Here is a 15,586-nt window from a genome sequence, read left to right as displayed (position 1 = left end):
CACTTATCCATACAAATCCAACGTAGATTAGAAAGATTTTAGGTGTTGAGCTAGAGAATTGATTTGGGGATTTTGCACTGGCAACCTGCAAGTATATGTTCTAATGATTGTGTCTTGTTAAAACCACACACAGATTAAAGGAGTATTTGTGGAATGTCTTCGGAGTAAAAGGGACTGTACTTTTACAGATTTTATGTTTTATTACATGAACAACCAGGACAGGGTCACAAATGGAACCGCCTCACAAGTGACAGAAGACAGGTGAGACGCATATAGCAACAGGTCACAAAGATGGTAAGAGCAAAGTTGTTTATCCAACCCCCGAAAAAATTCCTCCAAGAACAGAAAACTCACAATTTTGAAAATAAAATTCTATCATCTAAAGAAAGAAAATAAATAATCCTCTTCATCAGGGTTTCTAGATCTGACTGCAGAGTTATTAGCAGGCCATACTGAATCCTAGCAGAGAAAAATCAGATGGACTAGTGGTGAGTAAGTTCCAGGATAACGGCAGTAATTCCTCCACTTGAAAGAGGACACACATTCACTTGTTGAAGGTGACTGTAAACCGCATTCTGCAGAAATTCAGAAGATTCAGACACTGCTTCTACATGGTGATGACACGGAAGGACGGCTTGGATGCATGCTTCTAACTGAGTCACCGGCATTCTTACACAGCAGGGTGAAACGGAGGCCCTCAGCCAAGAGCTCAGATGTTCCTGTCATGTATCCCAGATCGTGCCTCGGGGACTCAGTGTCCTGTAGCAGTGCGGCCCCAGGCGAGGACCCGCAGCGTGGTCCACGCAAGCAGGAGGGGCACTGTGCTTGAGAAATCCCATCCCCGATGGGGGCAAGACGGGCTGGTGGGGTTGTGTGAACCTATAAATGCTCATAGAAATAAACCTGCATACATTCACGTGATAAAATTAACTGTAGCAGGCTATTTAACAAAATTTCAATTATCAGTGTTAATTTTACCATTCCTTTCCTCTTGTCCCCTGCACTCTGAGACAGGCTTAGGCTCTCTCACATATGCAGCTCTGATGCAATAGTTTTGAATTTATTTTATTTTGCTACAAGTGTTTTCACTCCCAGTGTCGCTGTGACTGTCGTCTCTTAACACAGTCAGATGTCTTCCTGGATCTCTCCCTGTGTTCCTTGCTCCTGCTTCTCAGATCCTGAGATAAAGAACAGGTGAAGGCATATGACTGGGAATGTCAATGTGGACTTGATCAAAGTCCTCAGTGACCCCCTAGGTGAGTGCTGCCCACCCCTTACCTTCGATTCTCAAGGTTCTGCCCAGGGTGACATCCAGACAGGAGAGATTCCTGGGTCCAAATAAGAGCTGTGTGGCTTGGGTGCGGGGAAAGGTGCAGGAGCTGGTTCCGTAGACGGTCACTTCCATTTCTCTGCTACTCTCTCTCCCGAGGCCCCGCTGCCAAGCCCCCAGGCTCCCTGATCTTCTGTCTTTCTCTTCTACTCTAATTCAAGCCCTTTTCCTCTTCCTTTATTCCCTGATTATCCCCAGCTGGAGTGATTTTCCCATCACAGATTCTGAAAAATTTTCCTGCAGCTGAAAAACAGGTCTCCAGAGGTCAATGCCCATATGGTGGTTCCTGAAGAGAGCCCCTGGTTAGGGGGACCCTCACCAACACTCACGGGGCATCAGACATGTTGCAGGGTCGAGCACCCCCAACAAGAGTTTGCTGTGACCCCAAAGCACGCACAGAATCCCTGCTCACTAAAGTGTAGTTGTAGTCCTTTATTAAGAAGCAAAAATAAAAAAATTGCTCATGTTTCTTACTAAAATTATTTATGAGGTAGAAAAGTAATTCTAATAGAAAAGAACAAATTTCACTCCATGTTAGATGTGTTCGTCTGACTTTAAACCTGTACCTTGTTTTCTAGGCTCAGACTTGCTGTTTCTGCAACTTTTGTAAAAGAATGTTGCCTTTAGCCTGAAATACCCAGGAGGGCCTATTCTCCGGGCTCTGATCTTTAAGGATATTAGCTCTTCTACACTTATGTACAGATGGCAAGTGGCAAAATAGATAATAACCTTTCTTTTATTTGGAGGTTTTACGGGGGCACCTTAATTTGACCCACCATGGACAGCTGCAGGAACAAAGGATTCCAAGGACAAACAATTCGTACAGCGAGAAGTTTGCAACAACCAACCACATCCCCGCCGCTTTTTAGTATAAAAGGAGACTGAATTCTGCTTTGGGGAAGAGAGTTCTACTGGATATCAATATGCCATTTTCTGGGTCTGCCAGATTTTCAAATGAAGTCACTATTCCTTACTCCAACATCTCATCTCCCGATTTATTGGCCTGTCATGCAGCAAGCAGAACGAGTTTGGACTTGGTAACAAAGTGACTGCATTAGAGGTAGTATGTCTCCACTGTTTCCTCATTTCCAGAATGTCACAACTTATCAGTTTTATATGCTGTTTAACAACACGAACAAAAAACCTATTATACGGAACTGATTCCAAGAAATAAAATTATTTCTACTCCTTCAAACATTTTCTTCTTTTTATTTTGTTTTGTTATGCTTATTGAAAAGAAAATAAAAGTCAAATCATTTTATTTCACGTATTTTTTAAAGCTACATATTGTAAGTACTACAAAGATATTTAAATTGCAATAAAAATTGTTCATATATTAGTATAAAGATATATACACAATCAATGCAGATTAGGAAAGGAGTAGATATTTACTAAAAATCCACTGCACATCCAGTCTTTTACAAGCATATCCTGGAATATAAGCTCTATTACCCCGGAGTCCCCCACCCCCATTCTCACTGCGGAGTCCCTTAGTAATCAACTACCAAGGCACCAGCATAGAACCATGCAATCACTATTTTAGGTATAAATGAGAGTATTAGCTCATTCAATTCTGAAACAGAAACCTTAAAATAAATACTGAACTTATTTACAGATAAACAAATTTGGACACAAAAAAGTACAGTTTCTCCCCCAAGACACAAAGATAATAATTGGTAAAGGCAAGATTTGAACTAATCTGCCTGATTCTAAAAGCTAAGGTGGAAATCCCCTTTGACTTTGGAGGTAAAGCAGCACAACCTATCACCCTATCATTGTTCAGATCTAACTTTAGACAGCATGAGACAGCACCTCATTCCCTTGGAACTCGAGGGCAAACAATAACAATAAGGATTTTATATTCAGTATTTTCTTAAGTCTCAATTATATAAAGTGTCAGAAGATCAGCAGAAAACTCTGGGAAATATGAGTGGGTCCAGAGCTTTTTGCTGATAAGAAACTCATTCTATCAGGACAGAGTGACCTTCCCATGAGAGGCCTCATGGACATAAACTAAAGGCAGCTGAGCAATGAAAACTAGCAAGAACATGGAACTCAAGCAAGAAGGATGCCTGCCATCCCCTGCCCAGTTGCCTCTTCACCCACGTGGACAAGATGGCAGAAGATCCAGTTTCTTGTCCAAGTGACAACATAATGGATTCTCACCCATGAAATGTTATGACTCTATGCTGTCTTAAGTCCGTTCCAACTAAAATATGATGACACCAATATCTCAGCAGAATGTCTATGTCTCCACTTTCTCTCTTCTATTAGGAGACTATATCTATGGCTACAAAGCCGAAATTCAATTAAAAACACCATGCACGAAGCCTGGTGAAAGTCTGTGTAAGAGACATTGTTCTCACGCTCAGTGAGTGAAAACTCAGAAAAAGTGGTCCTTCTCCCTCTGCAAGTGGGAGGTAGCCTGATTGTGTGTGTGTGTGTGTGTGTGTGCACACGTGTGTGTGTGTAAATCAAATACAACGTATTCTGGGATGTGCACAGATTTTTTTTTATGTTACTATTATTTCGTGAGAATGAGCCTACCTTTAAATTAATTTGAATCTATTATTCTGAGAGAGTCTCAGGCTCTTTTGGTGGAGGATGGGAAAGAGGAAAGGAAAGTAGGAAAGATGTAAATGAAGCAAAGCTGTAAGAGTACTGCTAGGGAAAGGCAAGGCATTATTTTTGTTCCTACTTGCATCACACACAAATTACGGACTGGCTTTCCCCCATGTCTTGTCAAGCACTGAGTTGCAGAAGAACAGGCAACAGCCCTTTTCTCACTGAGCTTGTGACTGTACGTGACATCTTATAGACACAAATTATTTAACCTGATCAAACACTCTAGCAGCAGGCTGTAATTCTCCTACTTTGAGAGACAAGGAAACAGGAAGTGAAAGACGGTATATAGCTTGACCAAAGACAGAGGACAAGTAAACTAAAGAGGATGAATTCAAACTCAGATCTGAATGCAGAGTCTGAACTTCCCACTCCGAGGGCTGGAAAATCCTTAACACACAGGGTCCCCAGCTCCTCTGCATTGTTCCTGGCACCAAGCATTTCCCATGGCGATGGTCTCCAGTTCTCAGACACAGCGCTCTGTGCAGCCAATAACCTCCATTCGACCTTGATCATCTACCTGCCACGCCCACCAGGCTTCACCATACAGGCAGGAAAGCTGGCTTTCAAGTGCATACAAAGCCACCCCTGGTCTAACCTGGACTCTTCAGCAGCTTTTCCAGCATAAAGGCAGCCATGAAAGTGCTCACAGTTTGTACATGAGCCACACTACCTCTCTCCATCTGTCTCCCCACCTATACTACTTAGCTATGACCATTTTGAGAATCTTGGAAACAAATTTTTAAAAACAGAAAAGAAAGGATTGTGTATCGAGTACTTAACACTTACAATTTTAAATGAGAAGTTACAAAGTGAGTATTTACAAACCGAATCTGCCTTCCTAGGTGTCAGTTTTAACAGTTAAAAAATATAATAGCAAAAATTTCTCACTTAAAAAATTAACAAAAACATCAACAATAATCTGGAATAAACTCAAAAACAATGCCCATGTTGTATATGGAGGAAGTACAGGACTGTACTGAGGGGTAAAGTAAGAAGTGTGAATGTAGAGACATCAACCTTTGTATGGAGGAAAACAGTTTTGTAAAGATTTACGTTCTCCTAAAGATAATTCAAAATTACTAAAAAATCCCATGACAACACTTATCCTTTTTTTTAACTTGAAAAAATTATATTAGAATTCTTCAGGAAAAATGAAGTCATAATACTAGCAAAGAAAAATAGGGATTGAAAAGCAAATCAAAAACTTTGCACTGTCAGATATTAAATAAATTTTTACAATATGTAAGATATAGTGCTAGTGTAGGAAAGTAAGATTGACACAAATAAATCATGAGCTCAAAAAGAGACTCTAGTGTACATAAGTATTTTTACAGGTGGGATTTCAAATTAAAGAGCAAAGTAGGAATTCAATAATTGTCTTGGGACAATCACAGAATCCCCTTGAAAAAACAAATTCTATTCCGGTCAAAATGACCGCAAGAAAAATTACAGAAAGTGATGTAAATATTAGAAAGTACTAATAAGAGCAAATACAACTCTTTGCTCATATCAATTCAGCTTCTCTTCACTATGACAAGCACTATTATCATCTCCATCTTAGAGATTAAGGAAACCTACAGAAGAAATTTATACCATTATAAGAAAGCATTTCTAAGAATAATATCAAGAATAAAACCGAAAAAGAAGACATTTACTATCTAAAGTTTATTTTGGGCCATAACAAAAATGAACCTACTGAACAAAATGAAAGGCAAAAAATGACAAGGGAAAGCTCTGTGATACATGTTGATGAAGACAAGGGGCTAATGTTCATAATATACATAGAGCTGTCACAAAGCAACAAGAAGCTGCCTCACTTAAATGTGTGCAAAGGACAAAAGGGATCATTCACTTTTTAAAAGTCAGATGGCTAATGAGTGAAAAATGCTCAATACCTCACTGGTCATAAAGTGCAAACTAAAACAATGAAAATCATTTTGCTCGTCATATTGGCAAATATTTTTAAAAGATATTCTAGCTAGTGTCCATCTTTGAGACAACAAACTGTGAGCGATCTTTTGGAGGACGACATGTCAATGGATATGTAAACCCTGGAAAACGTGTGTACACACAGGCTGAACTTCACTTTTAGGAATCGTTTCATTTACAAAAAGAATCAGTTCAAATAGATGTACTCATCAGAGAATTTACACAGCACTGTTTACATTGGTGGGAAGAAAAGCTGAAGTGGAATCATACCCACGGATAGAGAATTGGTTACATAAGTTATTCTACATCTTTTCATTCCCCACAAGAGAAGGAATTTCTAGATTCACTTGAAAGGAGCCTGTGATTTATGTAGTTGTCACATCCAAGGACTAAATTTCCAGAAACCTTAACTAAAGGAATACTTATACAAGATCACAGGAATGTTTGTACAAGAAGGATGCCAGTCAGACACCCTTTCTGACAGTGGAAAATGGAGAAAACTTAAGTGTCCACCATCAAGACAATGATGCGGTAAATCACGGTGAGCTGTGGCCACTGAAGTTCCGGTGTTTCGGCGTGGTCCAAGGCCTTGCCCACTGTTCTCTCCCCCGAAAGGTGTCCTTACACAAGAGACCAAACCTGCACATCAGGAGACCACTCTACTCTATCTGAAAGGACCGGGTGAGTCTGGAGGGAGAGGACGTCTGTGATATATACCTGAGTGAATAAACCGAGCTGCAGAAAACATATAGTATGGCCTTATTTTTCAATAAAGCATATATACACACACATATACATAGATTTCTCATATACGTTTATGTATGTGTATATATATATGACATAGGCATAAAGGTCATGAAATATATACTCCACATTGTCAGCAGTTTTTACTCTCAGGAAAAAAGGGGAAGGGAAGTAGGGGACTTTCGGTACCACCACAGTTCTCTTTTCAGTATTCCAGTTAAGTTTACTTGGAATATAAAAGTTTACTTAAGTCCAAAGTAAAATGGACGAGGACTCCACAAGACAGAATGCTATAATGGTCATTAAAAATCATGCCAGCAGAGATAGAATACTGTAAAAAAATTGTCATAAGCTGAATGGAAAATGGAGGTCTCCACACAGCAAACAGGCACACAGTGCTTGCTGGTTTTTATGACAGAGGTAATACACACTGATGAAAAGAACAGAAAATAGATTTTAAAGTGTTAATTATTATCTCTGAATACTGGGAACAGGATAGACCCTTTTGACCCTTTTTTCAGAATTTTATATTAAATACACATTATTTTTCATCTGAAAAATGCATTTTTAGATGTCTAGTAACACACATTGGAAAAAATACATGAGTACTTACAGAAATAAATAACTAGGAGACACCGAAGCACCGTCACACAGTGCAGAATGGGTGATCCTGAATAACACCGCGCAGTTACATAAGGACTCAAAAATTGAAAGCACCCGCTGTAACAGGGCGCGTCCCCCTTCCATTTGTCAGTTGTGTCTTCAGGGCTGAGGCAGTTCTGAGCACGGCCAGTGTCAGTGCTGGTGTCTGGATGGATGCCACTGGAGGTGAAGGCACCTGCAAGCCGAGAGGAAGAACAGAAATCATCCTCTGCTTTTTCTGTCTTGTTTCTTTTCTCTTTTAAAGAGAGGCGGAAATAAGATAAACTGAATCTTCCCTACTGAAATTTCAGTATTGAAACAGTTTTTATATTGTTCACAACTTATATTCTGCCTATAACTGTCTTTTCAACAAAGCATTATATTTATTAAATGTTAATTAACTCAGTTAATTAACTACCTGTTGAAACCTATTAAAGAACATGAAATGCACTACGTGAAAGCACCACACCTGCAGTGACTAGCACAGCTGTTTTGACGGCAGTGCAGTCAGCCCCCACCATCACGTGGCCCTGAGCTCCTGATGCTGGTAAGAGAGCACGCTGCTTCCTCAGGCGGAGAGAAATGGTAAAAGTATTTTCTGAAATCTACAGCACTGACAAAACATAACTGCTTAATCCCAGGCTCCTTTGAGGCTGTCATTTTCCGTTTCTGGCCAACACCCGTCAATGAGCAGAACCACCCCATTCCCGAGTCATGGGACTCACGTGGGCAGCAGTTTTGGAGAAATTTCCAGGTATAGAATGTAAACCAACTATACATAAAACTCTGGAAAAGAAAAGATGCAATAATCTGATTTTGGAAGACACTCAATATATTCTCCTAAGCCTTAGTAGTTGGAAAGTCTGGGCTTCTCCTAAGCCACTTATTTATTTCTCAGACAGTAAGCATCTCCCACAAACCCTGTTTCCCTGTGTCTGCTGGGAGCCTCAGGCATATTGATGCTGTCTATCTTATAAGGCACAAGGCAGAGGCGTGTGTCTCACGCCTGCAAATCTCACACAGGCTCAACTGCAAGCCTCACTGTCTGAAATTGGCCCCATTTTCTCACCTGTTTATTTGGTATCTGTTCTTCTGTAAGCTGCCTGAAATGCTTATTGAAACAAGTCAGAAGAATGAGTGGGTAGAGAAATGGACAGATGGACAGGTGAGAGATGGGCAGACAAACAGGGAGACTCCAAGAGAAGGGGAGCAAACAAAATTTCCTATGCAAAACCCTCTTCTAGTCAGGGAAGAAAACCACCACAAAGAAGTGTGAAGAGGCAGGTGGCTTAGGACTGTTTCCTGGATTCCATGAAATGTCACACCAAGAGATGAGAGGGTAGAAGTATAAATAATAAAAGATAAAAAGCATGCATGTTTGAAAAATATATCTACATTATGTACTTTCTAAAGAATAGATTCAAATCAGCAAGGCCCAATAACCCAATTCTTGGGTATTTACAGAAGTGAGAATCCCATCTCCAATCCACAAGGCATCCCTTCGGAGCACTGAGAGTCTACACGGTGTGGTCATAAAGGCATCACCGCAAAAGCTGTGCTATCCTGCACTTACGAGGAACGAGCAGGTGTGCTCGGGCTGCCCACTCACGTCATTTACACCCCACAGCACCTCTACGGGGTAGGGATGCCTAGCGAACCCCATCTCTACAGGACAGAAAACAAGTCCAAGAGAGGCTAAGCCGATCTACCATTTCTCCATCTCACAGGACTTGTCACTCCAGAGCAGGAATCGAACTCGGACCCACGTTTGTAACCACAGTACTACCGTAATTTATGTGCTTTTTGTGTGTATAATACATTTGTTTCTGGCATGAAAGGATATTTAATAAATGATCGGTTGTCTTGTCTATCTCATTAGCTCACAATCTTTATATTTTTGAATTGTACCCTTCCCCTGGAGAAATGAATGGAAAGAGCGGTGGTCAGAATGAGGTGGGGCTCCATTCTTTATCTGTTACCTCATCTCATCCAAGTCCCCAACCAGGGAGAAGGAGCAAATTTTTTCTTCATCTTTTAATGAGAGGGCTCCAGTGATGGTGACTTACTCAACTCCAAAACCGAGTCTGGGGGAAGGGCACATGCAGCAACGAGAGCAGTATCACCTGTAGGAAGGCGAAAAGAGCTCAGGGGATGGCTCAATGGGTCAGCCTGATTTAATTTCAATCGATAATACAATAACACACTCTAAAAAATCTAGCATGCAATGGATTTGCTCTTTCTTGACATCTAGCAAGTTTCCACAGCCCACATGTAACATTATCATGAACTAGTGAAAGGATGAGACCACAGACAAGAAAAATCAATGCCACAGGCACGCTGAAACCCAGGCTGGAAGAAAGGAAGGGAAAGGGCATAGTTAAGAAGAGAGGAAAGTCTGGGAAAAAGACATCATCACAAGGACTCTCAAGCATCATCCAGCAATCATATAATCATTCTTTCAAGAGAGAGTTACTTAGGTCCTATTTTGTGCGAGATTTTACAAAGGGCAAAGAGAGACCGCAGCGTCCATGGTGGCAGCAAGTTGCGGGGCTATAATACAATTCTAATCCTGGTACCTTGCACACTTGTCCTCAGTATAAAGGCAAAAAATAAATAAAATAATACTATGTAAACCATACACATTGCTGAAAAAAATTAAAGAATACCTAAATACCTGGAAAGACACACCACGCAGATTCCTGGATCAGATGACAGCATTCTTGGGATGGCAGTGCTCTCCAGAGCGATGCATACATACAACGTGGTCTCGATCACAATCCCAGCGGGCTCCTCTGCAGTAACTGACTAGCTGCTGCTACAATTCATATGGGAATTCGAGGGTCTCAGTAACCAAAACGTACTTGAAAGAGAAGTACAACGTGAGAGGACTTGTAATTCTCAATTTCAAACCTTACATCTGTATCTCCAAGTGAGATTAGAGGCCATTTTTAAGTTATTATTTTGTTTATCCTTATTTTCTAAATTCTGTACAACAAATATACCTGTTAGAATAAGAAAAATAAAAAGTAAGTTATCTTTTAAAACATGAACGCCGATTCATTCATTGGGAAAAAATTATTTTAACTCTAAAGAAGTAAACAAATATCTAGTGAAAAAGGACTACTTAAAAACAAGTGTGCATTTACAATTTTCATAAATTGAAAACTGAAAAGCACAAACACATCAAGTTTCTAGGGAGACTGGTGAAACATATTAACAATTATTTTAAAAATTCTTATTGAAAAATGAAAACTCAAGAAAGGGAAATTCGTGATTTACAGCCAACTGCAAACACATGGAAAGCAAAGGCCTAGAAATCACAGTTCCTTTAACTCTGCTACTAACGGAATAGGAGAGGAAATTCCTCACTGAGGGGACAGTGGAATCCCATCCATAAGATAGAATACACAGTACAAACTGCAGTAATATCGGGAGTGAATAACTTAGAAGAATTCTGAAGTTATAACATTGCTGAAAAACTATAAAAAACACTGACAGGCAGATTAAAACACACAGTCATATATATTATATAGAAACATATGCAGTCTGCTCCCATGTTGCATAGAAATACAAACATATTTGTTCATTTATGGGCACTTATGACTTTATCCCTGGTAGAATATTTCAACTAAATCAAATAATCAATATAACACTCCTCTTGTCAAATCTACTTGATAAGTTACTCTGCTATGTAACCATAAAGTGTCTAAGATAGATCTAAAATTAGTGAAAAAGAGCTTTGTATGGCTTCTTGAATTCTTCTCAAATTTCCAAGCTTAATTTTAAAATAGATCTGAGCAGTATTTCTATATTATCTTTTCCCTTGTGAAATGAACAGCACAGTCTGTTGTCAAAATTCTGTGCTTACAAATATTCACGAGCACAGTATCCTCACAAAACTGCTGGACAGCAAAGCACTATCCAGACACTGTGACCAAATAAATGAAACACAAGGAAGACAGTGACCCTATTCTGGAGGGTTATAGTCTGTGTCAACACTGGGGTTTTTACTTGATTGGTTTGATTGGGTAGCAAAATAAAATCAATCAAGTACTTTCTTCTTTGAGCGTTCTGTAAGTCATGACTGTTTTTAGTGTCATGAGCAGGAAAGACTTAAGCATGACTTGATTAGGTCAACTAGCAACAATCATCACTGGAGAGTGAGTAATATAGAAGTTAACTGATAGCAATGCTTCTGCCTACATGAGCCCTATAATAAATCTACACTGACATCAGAAAGGAAAATAAGGAGATGAGGTCCCCAATGAGAAAACAAACTAACAAGAAATCAAAAAAGGAAAGATGTTTTCATTAATGATTCCAGGCAGTAGTGGAGCATGGTGGTGAAGATCACATATTCTGGGGAAAAACATGAGGGGTCTGAACTCCCACAGCACTGGGTAGCTGTGACACTGATATTTCAGTGAAATTTTCTGCACCTCAGTCTCCTATCCAAAGACGGGGGAAAACAACCGCACCCATCTCCTAGACTGTTTCTAGAAATTTAGATATTTTATACATAAAAGCTTAAATAAAATACTTCAGATTTAAAATAATACCCCAAAACAAATGGAACAAAGAAAACAGAGATAAATTGGAGTTCATCAAAATTTAAAACTTTGCTTCAAAGGGCACCATTCAGAAAGTGAAAAAACAACACACTAGAGAAAATTTTTTCAAATCATTTATCTCATAAGGAATTTGTATCTCCAAATGAAGAAAAAAACCCCCTACAACTCAACAATAAAAAGGCAACTCAATTAAAAAATTAATAAATGTTCTGAAAAGGTATTTTTCAAGAAAAACATAGAAATGTCCAATAAGCACAATGAAATGATGTTCAATAGCATTAGCTGTAAGGAAAATCAAGTGAAAACCACTAGGAGAAGCCGCTTCACACTCACAACAATAGGTTATAATAAAAAAAAATGGTAACAAGCACTAATGAGGACACAGAGGAAGTGGAGCGCACAGCCCTTGCTGGTGAGGATGTAACACAGCGTGGCCACTTTGGAAAACAGCCTGGCAGGGCCTCAGAGAGTTGAACATTTCGTTTCTGACTTACCCAGCAATTCTGCTCTCTGGGCACACACGAAAGAGAACTGAAAACAGATATTCACATAAAAAATCACACATGAGTGTCCACGGCGACATTACTCATCACAGCCAAAAAGCAGAAACAACCCAAATGCCTATCACATGGTGAATGGGTAAACAGAGGGGCCCAGCCATACAGTGGAATGTTATTCAGCAATAGCAAAGCATAGAATAGTGACTCAGGCCACAACATGGACAAACATTGAAAACGTTACTCAGTGTGAAAGTAGTCGGTCACAATAGACGGTTCCACTTTCATGAAGTGACTCGATTTACATTAAATGTCCAGCACAGGCAAATCCACAGAGAGAAAAGTGGCTCCTTGGGGCTGGGGGAGGATGGGGAAGATGGGAATGTCTGCTTATGCATACGGGGCATCCTGTTGGGGGGATGAAAATGTTCTAAGATTGAATGGGATGCACAATTCTGGGCATAGAGTAAAAACCGATGTACATTTTAATGGGTGAATTGTATTAAAACTGTTAAGAACAAAAGCATCTCGGGGCAGTACCTTCCAGAGTAAATGCAAATTGCTAACTTTTATTAGAGGAAAAAGAAACTGCCCTCAGCATGAAAGCAGGAGATCAGCAAATGTGAGTTAACCGAAATTGGACAAGAGCATTTCACTTGAAACAGTTGCTGAGTGTACACGAAATATTCAGAAATAGGAGAATCACCTTGACATCACGAAGAAGCATTCTGCTTCAAATGCAGATCAAGGATTCGGCAAGCCCTGCTGCCAGAAATGAGCAGAGAAGAATCCTGATTCATAAAACTAGCACCAGAGCCAACAAGGAAATGGTGGTGAGGAAAGCAGGCGGCGAATATCTGGAAGAGTTTGCTACAAATATTTTCTCCACCAAAAATTTAAAAATAAAATGAAAGTGATGAAATGCTGTGTTGACATCACGTGAATGGGCTTCCTTCAGTGCTCGACTGTTCTGTAACCCAGATTGATAGACTCAGGAGAATCAGCATGGCTCCTGGGGGTCCCCAAAGGACTGCCCACCAGCACGCTGACCACCATCACATCTGCCAGGTTTGAATTGCAGGGAAGAGACCAAGTTCTGAAAGGTACCGGAAATGTTGGCAAGGGAAGAAAAGGATGAGTTTAGTCCTGGGACAGAGGCAGTGTGAGCAGAGGCCAGAAGGCTGCAGGTGAACTGCAGTAGACCTGGGGCAGGAAGGGATCACGGGGGAGCATATCTCAATTCTCTTCTGTCTCTGCCTCCGGTAGGAGAGATAAAGCCTGCATCCTTCTCACCTGGAACTGTGGGTTCTGGCTGGCAGAAGTCTTACCGACACGGAATGATTATTCAAGACTCTGTGGAAAAAGTCAAGAAATCGAGAGGGAGTAGGGAGCCATCTCCATGAGCCTCTCAAATGTTCCCATATTTATTGTGTATAATCAAAGGAAAAATTCGTTAACAGTTGTGAGATAGTAAGGAGGAAATTCGGGAAAGACAGGATGAGGCAGAGATTGTAGAATATACAATGAGTACAAAGGATTAGTGTATGTTTAGGGAAGTCATGGGGTGAGGGGAACAAGATACACTTTTAGATATGTTCATTACAAAGCACACCACCAGACCAGCCAGGTCTTTGTTTTGAGGATAATAGACTAACAACACACAAGCCCAGCGTTTATAGCTGAGGGTCTCGGTCCTTGCTTTGCAACCAGCAGAGTGCTACCTAAAACCTCAACTACACAAGCAAAGCATTGTCTCTGCTTTTTAAGGAAAGGAGACTGGAGTGAAGATGCACAGGAACTTGCTTGCAAAGCAGTACCAAAGCATATTTTTTCTTCTTAAAGTTCAGAGGCGACTGTGCTGTGTTATAATTTGTTAACCCAATCATGGGCTCCCACATGGAACCATTATGGAGGACACCCTAGGATGACTAATCCTGGATGTGGGTCTCTTCCTGCCATCTTCAGCCACTCTAGCAGGGTCTACGCACATCCGAGAAGAACGATCCTACGGAACCACCCACTCTCTTAACCCCTGATGCTTGAAACTTAATTTTAGCTCTACACAACTTTCCATAGAAAAGTTTCAGAAATAAAAGATATAATATTCCTTTTATATCTCATCATATTACTGATTTTTCTGATTGCTCTCTGCTGCTTCTACTTGGTAAAGCACCTCATTCTGCAGCTGAATTCAGTAATTTCCGTTGTGCATTTCTAGCCAGTTTGGGCTCGCTAAATTCTATTGGTCAAATATCGATATACTTAATTGATTTCTTTGTTCATCAATTTCAGCCAGGAGGAGAGGGAGTGTCACTCTTTTCCTCAGCCCACCCTCAACACTTTTCTCATCAACTCAGGCCTCCTGAAAACAAAACAAAGCATTTTTTTCCCTTCTACTCTTTCCACAAACCCAACAGGAAACATCAGTCTGGAGAAAGTATTCAACACAAATTTTAAAACAAAAATCTATAAACCTGAAGCAACTCCATCTCCGAATCATGATACACAATGACATGAGATTAAGTGTGTCAGGCCCAAAGCATGAGGGAGCCTGACTACCTGATTTCTATTCTTCAAAGGAAGGAAGATTTTCGTATTTTTTATTATCATTCTTGGTCATTGTTTCTGATTATGCCAAAAAATAGTTTATGAAATAATTATGCACTGCAATAACAGATTTTTAATGTATCAATTTTAGAAGGCATTCAGAGGGGATAGGAAAACCCACCTCTGTAAAAAATGCAAAATTTCTTCCCCTGTTAAGAACACGTATACAAAATGCAACAGAGAATTCAAATTCTTGTGGAGAGGATCAAAACCACAGAATCAAAGCAAAGTCATTACAATGAGTCAATTTAAATTTCACTGGACAAACATGCTCAATGCATACAAATAATTTTAAAGGCACACTGCAAACCATTCACTTAATGATCTGCAGGCTAGAGGAAGAATTTCCCTCTTGAACAGACAACAGAAATCAGTAGGTTGTCCCACCAAACCAGGAGCAGAGAACAATCAGGTTTTTAACAGTTTTGATAAATCAGCATGTTCTAAAGATCAAAATCCAGAAATTTTAAACATTCATTCAAACCACAATGAAACAAGCACTTAAAGAAAAAAAAAACACAAAGAATCTAAGCACAGAGGTCATTTAGATAGATCAATGAGAATTTCTTGTACCGCTGGAAGAAAGAACAGGCTATAACCTTTTACTTGAAAAATAAAACTTCTTTTAAAGATAAATGCTA

The 15,586-nt window shown here is 39.9% G+C and overlaps 1 protein-coding gene across 5 annotated transcripts in view; it reads right to left on the bottom strand.

The window, feature by feature from the left end:
• The window catches only part of LOC140692921 (trafficking protein particle complex subunit 9-like), a 104,065-nt gene that overhangs the window by 70,690 nt on the left and 17,789 nt on the right, over nucleotides 1-15,586 (bottom strand). Inside the window, exons 2-3 of one of the 5 annotated variants that reach the window (XR_012068546.1) lie at nucleotides 9,945-10,130; nucleotides 7,996-8,056 (exon numbers count right to left, since the gene is read on the bottom strand). The exons of 3 other annotated variants lie outside the window; for them this stretch is intronic. The gene's annotated coding sequence lies outside the window, so the exon portion shown is untranslated. Of the gene's footprint in view, nucleotides 1-7,241; nucleotides 7,467-7,995; nucleotides 8,057-9,944; nucleotides 10,131-15,586 lie in introns of those variants that run through there. One more of the 5 variants, XR_012068545.1, reaches the window with a different exon arrangement.

The sequence above is a fragment of the Vicugna pacos genome, unplaced genomic scaffold (genome assembly GCF_048564905.1).
Source record: "Vicugna pacos unplaced genomic scaffold, VicPac4 scaffold_19, whole genome shotgun sequence".
Classification (NCBI taxonomy): Eukaryota; Metazoa; Chordata; class Mammalia; order Artiodactyla; family Camelidae; genus Vicugna; species Vicugna pacos.
The sequence above is the reverse complement of the archived record's forward strand: the minus strand, read 5'-3'. Positions and strand labels throughout refer to the sequence as shown.